Raw genomic sequence first — 17,304 nt, 5'->3', positions numbered from 1 at the left:
CACAGCCTACAAAATAGCACAGCTGTCTGATTTTGCTAAAGACATCTTTGGGACTTTCAGAAAGTTGACATAGGAATGCATTCTGCCCATTGCGTGCTATTGGCCAGTGGGTTATAACTTACATTTTCTTGCTTTCCATATGCTGGCTTTATTTGCTTTAGGCTGTCCAGGTTCAGTTTGTCTCTTTTGTTGCCTAAACTGTGTTTACGGTATTCTTCCACAAACTCGTTTTCTGTAAACAGGAAATCTTGTTCTTATCTCATCACGTTTTCTGTGCATTCAAATACAGAGGTCAAATGTCAAGCTGTGTCTTTGAGGAAGCTTGGCTTCGTGCTTACTTTGCTTTCAGCTAACTTCAAAGTCAGCGTTTCTAGGAAAGAGGAATGCAGATCAGTCTTCCCATGGAGCCTGTTCATGCCCTTCCTATGCACCATTTACAAGGCTGTAACAGAACCCTTTTTGGGGGTTTTCCGTTCTTGTCTGTTGAATCAGACTGGCTGTTCTTAACTACTGGAGTTTTCCTTGAGGACCATAGCAAAACTCCATGCATCATTCTGAAGGGTTTAAACAATGGTGTATTCTGTAACTGCAGAGATTTCATCAAAGGGATGGGCGTTACTTTTCGCACTGTCTGCTAGACTGACACAATATTTATTACTGAGCGCTGATTAAAAAAATGGGTTTGATTTATGATTTATTGTTTTCCTTCAGTCTAGCTCCGTGCATGTCTGGAAGCTCTACTAAGTTTGCAGCAGAGGCTAATAACACACATACATAGCTGCATATTGACTCAACGACAATTAAAGGCTGAGCCCTTCACACAGGATTCAAGTCCATAGCTTAGGGGTTAATACTGGGGTCCCCCAGGGATCGTCCCCTAGCCCCCTCTTGTTTAATATCTATCTTACTCCTCTAGGTTTGCTGGCTGATGCTTTGGGGGCTAAGGTGAACGTTTATGCTGACGACACCCAGCTACTTCTCACCTGGAAAAAGGGAAAGGAATCCGTGGCTTCTGTTCAATCCTGCCTGTCTTCGGTATTTAAGTGGCTCGAGGGTGCCCAATTGAAATGTAATGAAGATAAATCAGAGATTCTCTTGTATGGCAATTTTTTCCCCTGGTTTTAGAGATTTGATCAATCAATCAATCATAGACATTTATAGAGCGCTCTACTTACCCGAGGGTCTCAAGGCGCTAGGGGGGGGGGGGGGGGGGTGCTGCTACTGCCCGAACAGCCAGGTCTTGAGCTTCTTCCTGAAGGCGCAGGTCGGTCGGGAGCGAGTTCCAGGTCTTGGCGGCCAGGTAGGAGAAGGACATTCCTCCTGTTGGTACGGCGGCGAGGGCGTGACTGGCTGATCGGAGGTGTCGTTTGGGAGCGTAGAAGTAGATGCGGTTGTTGAGGTAGCTCGGGCCTTGATCGTGTAGGGCTTTGTGTGCGTGGGTGAGGAGACGGAAGGTGATTCTCTTGTTGACCGGGAGCCAGTGCAGGTCTCTTAGGTGTCCGGAGATGTGGCTGTGTCGTGGGATGTCGAGGATGATCCGTTGGAGTCTCTTCTGGAGCTTGGTGGTGGTTCCGGCGTAGAGGGCGTTGCCGTAGTCCAGTCGGCTGGTGACGAGGGCCTGGGTGACAGTCTTCCTGGTCTCGGTGGGGATCCACCGGAAGATTTTCCGTAGCATGCGCAGGATGTTGAAGCACGACGAGGAGACTGCGTTGACTTGCTTGGTCATGGAGAGGGAGGAGTCCAGGATGAAGCCCAGGTTGCGTGCGTGGTCTGTTGGTTTGGGTGCAGTTCCCAGGGCGGGGGGCCACCAGGAGTCGTCCCAGGCAGAGGGCGAGGATCCCAGGATGAGGACTTCCGTCTTGTCCGAGTTCAGCTTCAGGCGGCTGGTCGACATCCACTCGGCTACTTCTTTCATTCCCTCGTGAAGGTTAGCTCTGGCGGCGGCGGGGTCATTGGTAAGGGAGAGGATCAGCTGGGTATCTTCGGCGTAGGAGATGATGTTCAGGTTGTGTTGGCGTGCGATGGTCGCGAGGGGGCTCATGTAGACGTTGAAGAGGGTTGGGCTCAGCGAGGATCCTTGGGGTACGCCGCAGATGACTTCGGTGGCCTTTGATTTGTACGGTGGTAGGCGGACTCTCTGGGTTCTTCCGTCGAGGAAGGAGATGATCCATTCCAGTGCCTTCTCCTGGATTCCGACGTTGTAGAGGCGCTGCACTAGGGTGCGGTGGCAGACGGTGTCGAAGGCTGCGGAGAGGTCTAGGAGGATGAGGGCCGCTGTTTCTCCGTTATCCATCAGGTTTCGGATGTCATCGGTGGCAGCGATGAGGGCGGTCTCGGTGCTGTGGTTGGCTCGGAAGCCAGACTGTGAGGGGTCGAGGGATCCGTTCGGCTCGAGGAAGGCGGCCAGTTGCTTGTTGACGGTCTTCTCGATGACTTTGGCTGGAAACGGGAGGAGCGAGATGGGGAGGTAATTCTTGAGTTCGGTGGGGTCCGCTGTTGGTTTCTTGAGTAGAGCGCTGAGTTCGGCGTGCTTCCAGCTCTCAGGGAAGGTGGCGGTGTCGAATGAGGTGTTGATGATGTCCCGCAGGTGGGGTGCGATGACAGCGTCGACCTTGTTGAAGACGTGGTGAGGGCAGGGGTCGGTCGGAGATCCGGAGTGGATGGAGTTCACGGTGTCTTCGGTGCTGATAGGAGTCCAGGCGCGGAGGGTGGTGGTGGGGGGCGGTGGTTCGGTTGAGTCGGACGTGGCGTTCGTCGGTTGGGTGTTGAAGCTGTTGTGTATGTCCGCGATCTTGTTGTGGAAGTAGGAGGCGAGGGAGTTGCAGAGTTCTTGCGATGGGGTGATGTCGTTGTTACTGGCGTTGGGGTTGGAGAGCTCTTTCACGATGTTGAAGAGTTACTTGCAGTTGTGTGCGTTGTTGTCCAGTCGGTCCCTGAATGCAGTTTTCTTGGTGTCGCGGATCAGCTGGTGGTGCTTCGGGGTGGCAAGCTTGAGGGTGGTCATGTTGTCCGGTGTTGGCTCCATTCTCCAGGCTTTCTCGAGGGCTCGGCAGTTCTTCTTGGAGCTCTTGAGTTCGTCGGTGAACCATGGGGCCTTCTTGCTGCCGGGTCTGCTGGGGGGGGTCTTCAGTGGGGCGAGTTCGTCCGCGCAGTTGCTCATCCACTTCGTGAGGTTGTCGGCGGCCTGGCTGGGGTTCGCTGAGCTGGCGGGAGGGTGCTCGCACAGGGAAGCGGCGAGCTGGTCGACTGTGATCTTGCTCCAGTTTCTGCGGGCGACCTGTTGCTGGTGGTGGTGGATCGTCGTTCTTCTGAAGGTGAAGTGGACGCAGCTGGAGTCCTGTGGCGTGGCTGAAGGCGATGTCTTTGCTGTATGAGAAGACGGCGTCGAGTGTGTGTCCGGCGAGGTGGGTGGGGGTGGTCACCAGCTGCTTGAGTCCGAGGTTGGCGAGGTTGTCGAGCAGGGTGGTGGTGTTGCGGTCGTTGTTGTTCTCCAGGTGGAAGTTGAGGTCCCCCAACAGGATGTAGTCAGCGGAGGGGAGGGCATGCGGGCTGACGAAGTCGGCGTTGTCCTCGCTGAATTGTGTGCGTGGTCCCGGGGGTCGGTAGATCAGGGTGCCTCTGAGGGTGGTCTTCGGGTCGGTGTGGATCTGGAAGTGTAGGTGTTCGGCGGTAGTCAGGATGTCGTCGGTGTAGGTCGTGATGCGGATGGTGTCCCTGTGGATGATGGCGATGCCTCCTCCCATCTGGTTGGCGGTGCGGTCCCTCCGGGTGATCTTGTAGCCCTCTGGGATGGCGATAGCGATGTCGGGCGCTGAAGAGGCGTTCATCCAGGTCTCCGTGAGGAAGGCAACGTCAGGAGCTGTGGTGTCGATGAGGTTCCAGAGTTCGATGGCGTGTCTGTGGACTGAGCGGGTGTTGAGCAGGATGCACTTGAGGTGGTTGCTGCTGGTGTTCGTCTTGGCGGGTGCTGATGCGAGACAGGTCCGGATGCAGGTGAACTTGCAGGCAGTGCAGCAGAAGGGTCCGTGGGAGCGCCTCGGGTTGGCACCGTAGCATCCCGGGACTCGTCCGTCGTTGAGTGCAATGAGGGTGGCGGCGTCGTACGTCCGGCGGGTGGGCTGGGATCTGCGGGGGCCAGGGGTCCTGGCACTGGGCGCGGTCCAGGCACGGACGGGCGCAGACGGGCTTACCTTTGGCGCACCTTCGGCGCTCAGTCGGCGCTCCCGCTGCGCGCGTCCGCTGCGCGGTCGCTGAGGGGGCATCATAAGAAGGGATCCGGGAGGGCGGGTCAGGCGGGAGGCGGGGAGCGCGTGGGCCTATCGGCAGGCGGGGGCGGGGTCGCGTCAAAAACCGGCGCGAAAATCCAGGCGGCCGGCCCTGCGGCGGCTGGAGCGCCGGGCTGGATCGGCGATCAAGGCGGGCGGCCCTGCGGCGGCTGGGGCGCCGGGTTGGATCGGCAGCAGGCAGGCAGGCAGCAGGTAAGAGGCAGGCAGCAGGCGGGGAGCGAGGGGGCAACCAGGCCGAGGGCACAGTGGTCGCTGCAAGTCCGGGGTCGGGGTCCCCTTAAGAAGGGATCCGGGAGGGCGGGTCAGGCGGGAGGCGGGGAGCGCGTGGGCCTATCGGCAGGCGGGGGCGGGGACGCGTCAAAAACCGGCGCGAAAATCCAGGCGGCCGGCCCTGCGGCGGCTGGGGCGCCGGGCTGGATCGGCGATCGAGGCGGGCGGCCCTGTGGCGGCTGGGGCGCCGGGTTGGATCGGCAGCAGGCAGGCAGGCAGCAGGTAAGAGGCAGGCAGCAGGCGGGGAGCGAGGGGGCAACCAGGCCGAGGGCACAGTGGTCGCTGCAAGTCCGGGTTCGGGGTCCCCTTAAGAAGGGATCCGGGAGGGCGGGTCAGGCGGGAGGCGGGGAGCGCGTGGGCCTATCGGCAGGCGGGGGGGCGGGGTCGCGTCAAAAACCAGCGCGAAAATCCAGGCGGCCGGCCCTGCGGCAGCTGGGGCGCCGGGCTGGATCGGCGATCGAGGCGGGCGGCCCTGCGGCGGCTGGGGCGCCGGGTTGGATCGGCAGCAGGCAGGGAGGCAGCAGGTAAGAGGCAGGCAGCAGGCGGGGAGCGAGGGGGCAACCAGGCCGAGGGCACAGTGATCTGGCCGTCTGAGTTCTGGCTACCATCTTATAGCAGCAGCACTGCTAAGAACTTAAGAGTTTGGTTTGAGGATAATTTATCGTTCGCCACCCAAGTTAAGAGACTTTCAGGGTGTTGCTTTGGTCTCCTCAAAATCTTGAGAAGATTTCTTCCACTTCTCCCTCGGGCGGCAAAAGAGACAGTTGTCCGTGTGCTCATTTTTTTCTGCCTGGATTATGCTAATGCTCTTTATGTGGGGATTCTGGCATACTCCCTTAACGAACTCCAAGTGGTGCAAAATTCGGCGGCTCAACTCCTTTAAGACATTCCCTTAAGAAGCAGTGTGCAAGGCCATCTTCGTTCTCTCCACTGGCTTCCCATGACAGCCCGGGTGAAATTCACATCTATTACCATTGCTCATCCTGCTCTGCATGGTCTTGGGCCAACTTATTTGCAGAAACGTTTTTCTTTTTATGTTCCAGGGAGACTACTACTCTCCTCTGCTCTTCTCCAGGCAAAGTTTCAATGCTTCTCTCAGCACAGGCTTGGGGTTTGCTCCCTTGAAGTTATTGCGGTTCAGGCATGGAACGCCCTTCCATTTGAGCTTCGCAGCACTAAAGATCCTGAGGCTTCTCAAAAACAGTATCTCTTTGTCTAGTACTGATATTCATCGCATTCCCTCTGAGCTCTCGCCAGGACACTCTTTGGAGTAGCTGTGCATGTTAGAAAATTATATAACATGATATAACAGAGGTTTCACACTCGCTTTGTCTGTGGAGGTGTTTATTAGGAAGCTCCCATTGTGTACTGCTGGAAACAGGCATCATTCAGTGGAAACATGACTTTGAAAAATCAGGGGAGTATATCTCTGCCTGTAAATGCCGGGTATTAATACAAACCCTGACGTTTCCTACCAGTGGTAGATACAGTCCAGTGACTGCAACTGTGCTACATGCATAGCTCCTCCTATTCAGTAACACTGAAACCACAACAAGCAGTTGCAAAGCATCTGGAGGTCAGCTGTCAGTGAGCACTATTCGAGAAAACTAAGTTCCCACCTTACTCTTTTACTCAATAATCCACTCACTCAGTCACAGTTTATTGTTCACCCATTCACTGAATGGATCACTCTCAGCCACTCAATTCTTGGGAACCCATTCAGCTGCACACTGCTAATTCAACATTTTCACTGGCACTTGCAAACATCAGCCCTACACCATTAACATACTCCCTCAGTCTCTCACTCTTAAATATATATACTAGCTATGCGTCATATATTGTCACACCCACTTATACTCCGTCGCTCTCCATTATGGTATCCGTACTGTATCGTAATAAAGTATATTTTCATGATGTGAAGTGATTTTTAAGTTTATAGCTGGTTAATATGTTTTGATTTTATCTTTTTGTTAAGGCACCTGTAAGCTTTGATCCTGAACTAACTATGTGGTGTGTGATGCAATCACTGGATCTGAAGCTGCCCGTGGGCAATCTGTACAGCATGAAACAGACTAATATACAGGTGCATAATGCACACACAGGCATACAAAAAATACCTACATGCATACATAGATATAACCAGAAAAAAATATATATATGTATACATCGTCTAACACACGTCCCTAAATACAAATGCACATATATACCTTTATGCATTCACTCTCCCACCCATAGAAATATCGACACAGACACACTCAAACACACATCACAATCACATACACACACAGACTCATGCAGACACAAAGAGTTTCGTCATGTGGGCACAAACCTTATGTTAAAATATTATATCTGCTTTTTGATCTAAAGACAAAGTCTGCTGTTTGCAGGAGCCCCGGTTTCTATTCGGAGGAATGGAGGCCAGAACTGGGCGCAAAACATTTGTAGGTGTTACAAGTTACAGGTCTAGCACCGCCTGGTGGCATGAGAGCATAGTGCAGCGTGAAGGTACACCTGAGGCACACTGAGTGGCAAATCATGTCAGGGGGTACTAGGTTCGTCTCTTCCCTCGGGAGGGTGAAGTCATCGATGGACTATGGGAATGCAAACCCTCAGCACTGTCTGTCTCTTCATGTGAGCGACTCACTCCCAAGACTCCTCCACATTGCCTGTCACCCTGCCTGTGTGCCTCTACATACCCACACTCCTCTCACTTAAAAAAACCTATATGCAGTCCTACTCAATCTATCCACTAGCCTCATATCCTCACACTGCCTTCATTCCCCTTGCACCTCACTGTCCTATTCCCCTTCTTTTCAACTAGTTGCTGTGTGACACAGGCTCTCACAATGCTCTTGTGCCACTGCTCCAGCTTGCCAGTCTGTTTATATTCCCCAGTTCCGCAGAGTCGATCCACATGCCCAAGATCCACAATCTGCAGGATGACCCACTTCTCATACCGTTAACTTGGCCCCAACTCCTCACTGTCAGTTCTCACACCCCAACTCCTCAGAGCCTGTCCCTATGTGCCAGGTCTTCACAGTCTGTCCACATGACCCAACTCACTCCTCACCCTGTCGACGTGTCCACTGCTTACTAGTCTGTCCACCAGTGGCGGTGCGTCCATTAAGGGCATTGGGGCATTGCCCCGCCCACATCATGGGCAAATTCTGACGATTACTCCCTGACTCGAACTCGAACAGCCAGAGTCAGTCAGGACGTATCACTAAAGGGGGTGGGGAAGGACTGCAGGGTGTGGTTGTTGACTGACAGCAGCAGCAGCAGGGCAGGCCCAGTGCGCATGTTCAGGTTTGGGCTGGTCATTTTTTGCACCAGCTCGAACCTGAGCGCTAGTTTTAGCCTGCAGTGCTGCTGCTGAACATTAGGAGAGCGAGGGAGGGCTGCTACTGGCCAGTGGCCGCAGCCCCCAGTCCCCTATGGGTGGGGAAAGTCCCTGCTCGAGCCAATCCTGGCGCTGCTGGAGCAGCGTCTGGATTGGATGAGAGAGTGTGCTGTTGCCACCAGCCACTCAACGGAAGGCGCCAATGCGGACCACGGCCCAGGAGCACACAGCAGACAGAGGCAGCGCGGTTGGACCCGGCGGTCAGGTAAGTTTTCTTTTTTCTTTTTTACTTAATTTTTATACCTCCCGGCCCCTCACCCCAGTGCGACCCCCCGCGCGAATATTGCGAGTCTCTAACGCGACTGCCGGGAGAAACTTGAAAGTTGTCAATAGAATAGGATGATATAATTTGGCAAACAAGCGAACCACGGATATATTTGTACAGTTGTTTTATTGAACTGATTATATTGTTCATCGCATAGCACATCGGATATGTATTTATATGTTTGGAAAACAACAGGTTCACCTCATGAGCAGAGGTCTGGTTCCAGAGGGATTTCCGAGTCCGCTCTAAGATCTTACTAAGCAAAGGCCCGGTGGTGATGGCCCGGTGGTGACTCCTCCTTCTTGGTTAGCAAATAGAATGGTTAATTGTAAAGACTGTGACACATGCGGCATTGCGTGTCACTCTTCGTGTTCGTGACCCCGCTGACCTGCCAGGGGAAGGCCAGCTGCCGGGATCTCACACATTCACTCTCCATCAAGTGGCTGCACGAGGACGTGAGCACGGAGCACCTGCTGTCTGGGCCCTTCAGCAGCTTCGCAGGCCGCCTGGCTTTGCGCATTCCTGATTAATGCTTTAATAAGCCGGCCCTTCCAGCATAACGTAGAGGCAGTTGTGATTCCCATCATTCAACGTCTGTGTTATGTGAATTGGTCCATTCCTGGAAAATATGCCTCGAAACTCAAAAGTGAGAATGAAAGCACGTAATTGCAGTAAAGACTGCCATTTGTTAAATGGTGTGCAGTCTAAATATTGAGTTTTTATTATCGACTGGACAGAATATCGACTACAGAATATCGACATGGCAGTAATATCGAGGTAAGTAATATCGATGTTAATATTATCGATCTTTAAGCGTTTTAAAAAATATCGAAGTATAGAATATCAACTAGTTTATATTGAGTGTAGAAAATATTGAGTTTTTGTATATGTAAAAAATATCGAATGTAGAAATATAGTGTCAGAATATCGAAAGAGAAAATATCGACTGTTAGAATATCGATTTGTGGAGTGTAGAATGTTAATAATGTTGTATTTTTAATTTATTTTTGTAACATTTTGTTTATGTCTGTTATTTAATGTAATAAAATATATAAATAATTTAAATACAAATAAATAAATATGTAGTTAAAAAATGATACAAATTTTTAGGAGCGGGTTGTGAGTTTTTTGGGGAATAGGGTGGCAAATGTTTTAAAATATTTATAAATTAAATTTAAAAAATAAATTTAAATGATTTATTTAAATTGCGATTTTTTTTTTAATTGATTTCTAAATCATTGTGAAATTATTTATTTAAATTTAGAAATTTATTTGAAAATAATTTTGAAATTATTTGATAATAATTTCTAAATTTATGTGAAATTTTTTATTTTAATTTAGAAAATAATTTGAAGTTAAGTTAGAAAAGAAATAGATTTTTTTAACAATTTCGATATTTATTTGAAAATAATTAGGAGATAAATTTAAATTATTACTTTAAATTTAGATATTTGTTTGAAATTAAATTCAAAATTAATTTGAAATTAATAATCTAAATTTGGATATTTATTTGAAAATAATTTCGAAAATAATTTAAAATTATTTATTTAAATTTAGATCATTATTTGACACTAATTTCTAAATTAATATGAAATTATTTAAATTTAAAAAAATAATAATATTTTTGAAAATAAATCGAAATTAATTATCAAAATTTAGAAATGTATTAGAAATTAAATAGGAAAATATTTCGAAGTTATGTATTTATATTTGGGAAATTATTCAACATTGTTTTATTGTGTGAAATATTTGTGTTTTAGGATTGTGTAGTGTAATTTTTGGGGAGAAATTTCAGATTTTTTTAGAAAATGTTAAAATTAAATAGCAATAATTATGTTAAGTAAAATATTTGATATTACACATGTATTACAAATTTATTAGTATTAGAAATGTTTGTGTTTTATGCTTTGGTAGTGTAATTATTGGGTAATAATGTAGGAATATTTAAAAAAAATAGAATAGTAAATGTTTAAATTTAATAACAAAATAATGTATTACATTTATAAATTTGATACAAATTTGTAAGTTTATTACATAATTTTGTTTTATTATTATTATTATTATTATTAATTGTGTTTTGTTAAGCGCAAACAACCCGGAGGCCTCGTAGTGCTGAGTATAGTCAAACTAGTGTGAGCTGAAAAGAGCAAGATTAGATAAAAAGAAGAGTTTTCAGTTCCTTCCGGAATTTCAGGAGGTTAGATTTGCTGCGAAGGGTAGTAGGCAAGGAGTTCCAAGCCTTGGCGGCGTCCCAAGAGAAAGAGCGTGCCCCATCTGGTACGTTTGATTTTGTTCATAGTGGCCAGGAATGCTGTGCTAGATCGCAGTGATCTGTGGGGGAGGTAGGGGGTCACTAAAGAAAAGATCATTGCTGGTGCGGTCTTCCACATGGCCTTGTGCATTATGCACATAGATTTGAACAATACTCTGGCCATGATGGAAAGCCAGTGAAGTTTCTTCAGAGCCGCTGTGCCTGATTCCCGCCGGTTGAGGCCCAGCAGAAGGCGGGCTGCTGCATTTTGAGTAACCTGAAGCATCCTTGTTGTAGAGGCAGGAGCCCCGAGGTATAAGGAGTTCCCGTAGTCCAGGCGGGACAAGATAATGGCTTGCATCATTATTCTACGGGCTTGAGAAGGAAGGAGTGGCAGCACTTTCCTAAGCATGCGCATAAGGCCAAAGCAAGTAGCGGACAAAATGGTTGCTTGCTGTGTGAAGTTTAAATTTGCGTCCAGCCAAATGCCCAGGCTCTTTATTTGGGTCTTTGGTTGGGGCGGGATGCCCATGCATGGGGGCCAGTCCAGCAGAGGGCTAGAATTAATTGAATTGCCCAAAATCATGAGCTCCGTTTTCTCGCCGTTGAGCTTCAGGTGCGAGGTGGCCATCCACTGGGTGACCGCTACCAAGCAATTGCTGAGATTGTAGGGGGAGGTATTGGACTGGTTCATGGATACAACCAATTGTGTATCGTCGGCATAGGTCACTATGTCTAGACCAAATGAATGCACTATGTCAGCAAGTGGTTGCATATAAAAATTAAAGAGGGTAGGGCTCAGTGCACGCCTTGGTCAAGGGGCCAGATTTTTGAGTGGGTGGTGCCCTCTACAACCTCAAAGGAACGATTCTCCAGAAAGGACTGAATCCAGTGCATGGCCTTCCCTGAAATTCCTATTTGGCGTAGGCGGTGGAGAAGGATGCTGGTGTTGACAGTGTCGAAGGCGGCACTGAGGTCGAGCAACATAATTGCTGTGGTGCCGCCTTGATCCATCTGTTTCCTAGCCAACTCAGTCACCGTCAAAAGGGCAGCCTCAGTTCCTAACTTAGGACGGAAACCTGCTTGGGAGTCGTGGAGCAGATGATTATTTTCCACAAATTGTGTAATAGAGGCATTGATATGTTTTTCTAGTAGTTTACTAACCCAAGGAAGTAATGTAATTGGTCGATAATTGGCCATGTTATCTGGGTCCAAGGTGGGTGTTTTCAATAGCGCTCTAACTTGGGCACGTTTCCACGCAGAGGGGACTAATCCTGTGGTGATGGAAATGTTTAAGATATTAAGGATGACAGGTCTAATAGTATCTGTAATTTTTACTAGGTGGCAAGAGGGGGTGGGATCAGTGGGTGACCCAGATTTGACTTTCCGCATGAGGAGATCAAGAGAATCCTCTTTTAGCAGAGGGAACTCATCCAATTTGTGGGGTGTAGTGTGCGGTAGTTCCTTCATCATAGGCCAAATTGGGTGAGTCAAATGCAGAGGAAATATTCTGTATTTTCTTATAAAAATATTCAGCCTGATTATCACAACGAGTCTGAGCTTTGCTGGGGTCAAGGGGAATAGGAGGAGTGTCAATAAGGAATTTTGCTATTTTAAAAATTTCTCTCGGTGAGTTGGAGGCAGTAGTGATTTTTTCTTCAAAGTAATAAGATTTTGTACATCTAATCTCTGCTTTATATTTTTTAATTGCTTCATGATGGTTAGTTTTATCTAAATTACTGCGGGATTCCCTCCAAGTTCTTTCAAGCTTCCTGCAAACTCTTTTTAATTCTTTAAGTTTGGTGGTGTACCAGGGTGAATACCTTGATTTGCTCTTCTCTTTAAGGGCTTTCTGGGGTGCAATAGAGTCCAGGGGCGTACGCATTCAGTTGGTATAATTATCCTAAAGAGACGAAGGGTCAGCCTCAGCTTGGGAAGGGGCGGGGACAGAGACTTGATCCACCGGTCAATGGAGAGTTTTGTCCATTCTCTCCCTTGTAGGATGGTACGAGGGAGGGCCAGGGCCGATGTAACTGGCAGCCACTGTATAAGAATCAGATGGTGGTTTTAGGACTGGGTTGTGCCTTTTTTGCGGATTAGGCTAGGAATTAAAAATAAAAAAATTGAAATTCAAATTAGAAAATATAAAACAAATATTAAATGTAAATTTGTAATAAAATTTTAAATGTTATATTGAATAAAATATTTAAATTACTTGGAGTGTTTTGTAGAAGTTTAGTTAGTTATATGGTTTTAGTGTCTAGTATCTTTAATGAGTTTATACTTGGTGGAGTGGGAATAGTAATCTATATGGGTTTACTGTCCAGCACCTTCCCAGACTTTATACTTTGAGGAGTGGGAATAGTAATTTATATGGCTTTAATGTCCAGCAGCTTCCCTGAGTTTATACTTGGAGGAGAGGGAATAGTAATTTATATGGGTTGAATGTCCAGCACCTTCCCTGAGTTTATATGTGGTGGAGTAAGAATAGTAATTTATATGGGTTTACTGTCCAGCACCTTCCCTGACTTTATACTTTGAGGAGTGGGAATAGTAATTTATATGGCTTTAATGTCCAGCAGCTTCCCTGAGTTTATACTTGGAGGAGAGGGAATAGTAATTTATATGGGTTGAATGTCCAGCACCTTCCCTGAGTTTATACTTGGTGGAGTGGGAATAATAATTTATATGGGGCTCGATTCCGATCCGGTAAAATGCGCTCCGAATAGTCGTACGGAGCAATTTTCCCCGTACGAATCGTACCCGTACAAGTCCCCGTACGTACGACGAAGTACGATCCGTACCAGGAGCCAAAGACCGTACGAGTCGTACAGGACTCCGTACGACAAAAATTTCCATATGAGTCTCACTCGGATCCCGCTGTACGTGAAATCGCTACGGTTCGCGGCTGGTTTTTACGACCCAGCAAGTACGATTCGTGTCGGGTACGCCACGTACGACCTTTTTTTTTACGGGAGCTGGAAACAGCTGTAAACGCATAGTTCGCGCCGAAACAAGTACAGAATGCCCCCCCCGGGGACGCCGCGTACCCCCCATGATCGCCGGGGTACGCGTTGTACCCCTGCGATCATGTGGGGTACCTGCCGTATACCCAGCGTACATGGGGTACGCACCGTACCCCATGTACGGTGGGTGTACGATGCACACCCTATGTACGCTGGGTGTACGGCACGTACCCCACATGATCGCAGAGGTACAGCGCGTACCCCGGCGATCATGGGGGGTACGCGGCGTACGGTGTGTATGTGATGGAGCGCTTTTCCGTACGAATCGCCCTTACCTGACGTGGACCGTACGAATAGCGTTCTGATCACCCGGTCTGGATCGTACTCGCCGGGTCGTACGATGTGTTTACGAGTCGTACGGATTCGGCTACGAATACGAATCGTACGGGGGATTTTTTTTACCGGATCGGAATTTAGCCCATGGGTTTACTGTCCAGCACCTTCCCTGACTTTATACTTGGTGGAGTGGGAATAGTAATTTATATGGGTTTACTGTCCAGCACCTTCCCAGACTGTATACTTGGTAGAGTGGGAATAGTAATTTATATGGGTTGAATGTTCAGCACCTTCCCTGAGTTTATACTTGGTGGAGTGGGAATAGTAATTTTTATGGGTTTACTGTCCAGCACCTTCCCTGAGTTAATACTTGGTGGAGTGGGAATAGTAATTTATATGGGGTTACTGTCCAGCACCTTCCCAGACTTTATACTTGGTGGAGTGGGAATAGTAATTTATATGGGTTGAATATCCAGCACCTTCCCTGAGTTTATACTTGGTGGAGTGGGAATAGTAATTTATATGGGTTGAATGTCCATCACCTTCCCAGACTTTATACTTGGTGGAGTGGGAATAGTAATTTATATGGGTTGAATGTCCAGCACCTTCCCTGAGTTTATATTTGGTGGAGTGGTAATCGTAATTTATATGGATTTACTGTCCAGCACCTTCACTGACTTTATACTTGGAAGAGTGAGAATAGTAATTTATAATGGTTTAATGTCCAGTACCTTCCCTGAGTTTATACTTGGTGGAGTGGGAATAGTAATTTATATGGGTTTACTGTCCAGCACCTTCCCTGACTTTATACTTGGTGGAGTGGGAATAGTAATTTATATGGGTTTACTGTCCAGCACCTTCCCAGACTTTATACTTGGTGGAGTGGGAATAGTAATTTATATGGGTTGAATGTTCAGCACCTTCCCTGAGTTCATACTTGGTGGAGTGGGAATAGTAATTTATATGGGTTTACTGTCCAGCACCTTCCCTGAGTTAATACTTGATGGAGTGGGAATAGTCATTTATATTGGTTTACTGTCCAGCACCTTCCCACACTTTATACTTGGTGGAGTGAGCCAAACTTATGGAAGAGCCAAAGGAGGGCTGGCAATTTACATATCTAACACCATACCAGGCCTGGAAGTCACAGTACTTAGTCTAGAACCTTACTTCCAAATTTTAAAGCTGGTTTTCAAGACAAAGAGGACAGTAATTCTTGCTAACCTATATGATAATACAGGGGAAAATGAGAGGCTAAAAATGCTGGGGGCCCTTTGCAAGAAATTATCCAGTGGCGCGACACTAAGACCAGGGGTGGAACCCGCAAGCATCGTATGGGGAGGTGACTTCAATCACCACCCCTGTACGATGTTAAATTGTGATGTCTGCGGGATCGGAGGCGACTCAGAAGCCCAGATAACCCACTTTAGTCATTCAGCGGCGGGTGATCTATTAAATGAAATTTTGTCGAGGTTGGATCTACTTATATTAAATCAAATCAACCCCTTAACCGGGAAACTGGATCCCACCTACCTTGGCAGGGGCCATGAAACAACCGTCGACTATATTCTTATTACAGCATCCCTAGTAAACAGGACCGCAAACTTTAAAACTAAAATTAACACCCTGAGCGACCACTCGGCCCTAGTTTTTGATCTAACCTTGGCCCAAGGCCAGCCAATAGCCCAGACCATAATGTCTACCCTTACCCAAAATAATTTACAGCTCACAAAAACAAACAGCTACACCCAGGGGTGGGGAAAGATTGACCCAAACGAGCTGACACATAAAGTGGTAACTGAAGCAGAATCTGCTATATTGAACTGCTTAGACCTTGAGGCCAGTGAAGAGAATGTAATAACCCATTTTAAACTAATATTAGTTAAAGCAAACGAATGCCTTACCAAGAAACAGAAAGGGTCTAAGGAAAAAAAGAAAAGAGGTTGGTTTAGCCCAGGATGTACCGCCGCCCATAAACACTTAAAGAGAGCATTATCAAAAACAACAAGAAACCAGGAGGAGATTAGGACCCTGAGGAAACAATACAGGCTCGCGTGTAAAGCGCGTAAAGGGGAACTAAAAAAGGCCCTATGGGATCAGCTGCATGAAAGTTCACTCAATAAAGACAGCGATCTGTTCTGGAAGGTGGTAAAAGCACCGTTCCTGAACGACACAGACGACCATCCTAGCATAGAAGTGGCCATCGAGGGCCAAACCTGGGTCAATCACTTTGCTAAGATCTTCGGACAAACCCAGGCTGTAGTCCCCATAGACAGAAGTCACTCCCCAAATCAGGATAAAGTATTCCCAATCCCATTGGAAATCCAATTACATGAAGTAATTACGGCAGTTAATGCTAGCAAGAGTGGAAAAGCGCAAGGTCCGGATGGGGTCCCGGTCGATTTCTTTAAATTCAAAATAGAACTGTGGGCCCCTATTATAACTAGGGTGTTCAATGCAACAATGCAGTGTGGTCTACTTACCTCTTGGACACAATCTATACTGGTACCCATTTTTAAAAAGGGCAATAGAGAGGAGGTGACTTGTTATCGACCTATTTCCCTCCTCGACTCACTGGGGAAAGTACTGGGAAGAGTAGTACTCCAGCGTTTGCAGGAGTGGGCAGAGGATACCGGGGCCTTCTCGGATATCCAGTATGGCTTCCGAGAGGGACTTGGAACAACAGAACAAGCCCTGAACCTGGCCCTTTTGCTGGGAAAATACGTGTCGGCAAAACGCGGGAAGGTCTACATGGTTTATGTCGACCTTTCCGCGGCTTTCGACTGCGTATCCCACGCAAAATTATGGACGTTGCTGTCCGATATGGGAATTGACGAGGCCCTGGTGACTTTTCTCAGAGAACTCTACTCGAACGCCTCTTCCAGGGTGCGCTTCGGAGTACGGGGTGAACTGTCGGAATCCTTCTCCATAGAGCGTGGGGTCAGGCAGGGGTGCGTCCTTGCCCCCTTCCTTTTCTCCCTCTATACAAATGGTCTGGAGGTGGAAATGCTGAGGGGGGGTCTGGACCTGCCCCGAGTGAATAAGAGACTGGTGCCCGCGCTCTTGTACGCGGACGACGCAGTGCTTTTAGCACGCACCCCACGTGAGCTCCAAAAATCCCTGAATAGTTACGCTAAATTCATGAGCGACCTAGACCTCCACATAAATATAAAAAAAACTTATGTCATGGTGGCGGGACAAGCTAGGAAACAGGGAAAAGCTATCTTCCTAAATATTGAAAAGCTGGAAACCACCTCCCAGTATCCTTACTTTGGGATTATGATAGATGAGAGGCTCACCTGGAGAGCAGCCATAGAAGCACGCAAGCACCAACTGCTCCGCTCTATCGCTGCCCTAATGAAATTTGCCCAAAAATTGGGGAAAAAGCCTCCGGTAGAATTACTCAAGATCTATAGAGCCAAGTGCCATTCCATCGCACTATACGGGGCGGGCCTATGGGGACACAAAAATACAAATGCCATGCAGGTAGCAGAAAATATCTTCTTGAGATTCTTGCTTGCGGTCCCAAA

The sequence above is a fragment of the Lissotriton vulgaris genome, chromosome 10 (genome assembly GCF_964263255.1).
Source record: "Lissotriton vulgaris chromosome 10, aLisVul1.2, whole genome shotgun sequence".
In the NCBI taxonomy this organism is placed as follows: Eukaryota; Metazoa; Chordata; class Amphibia; order Caudata; family Salamandridae; genus Lissotriton; species Lissotriton vulgaris.
Note: the sequence above shows the minus strand (reverse complement) of the source record.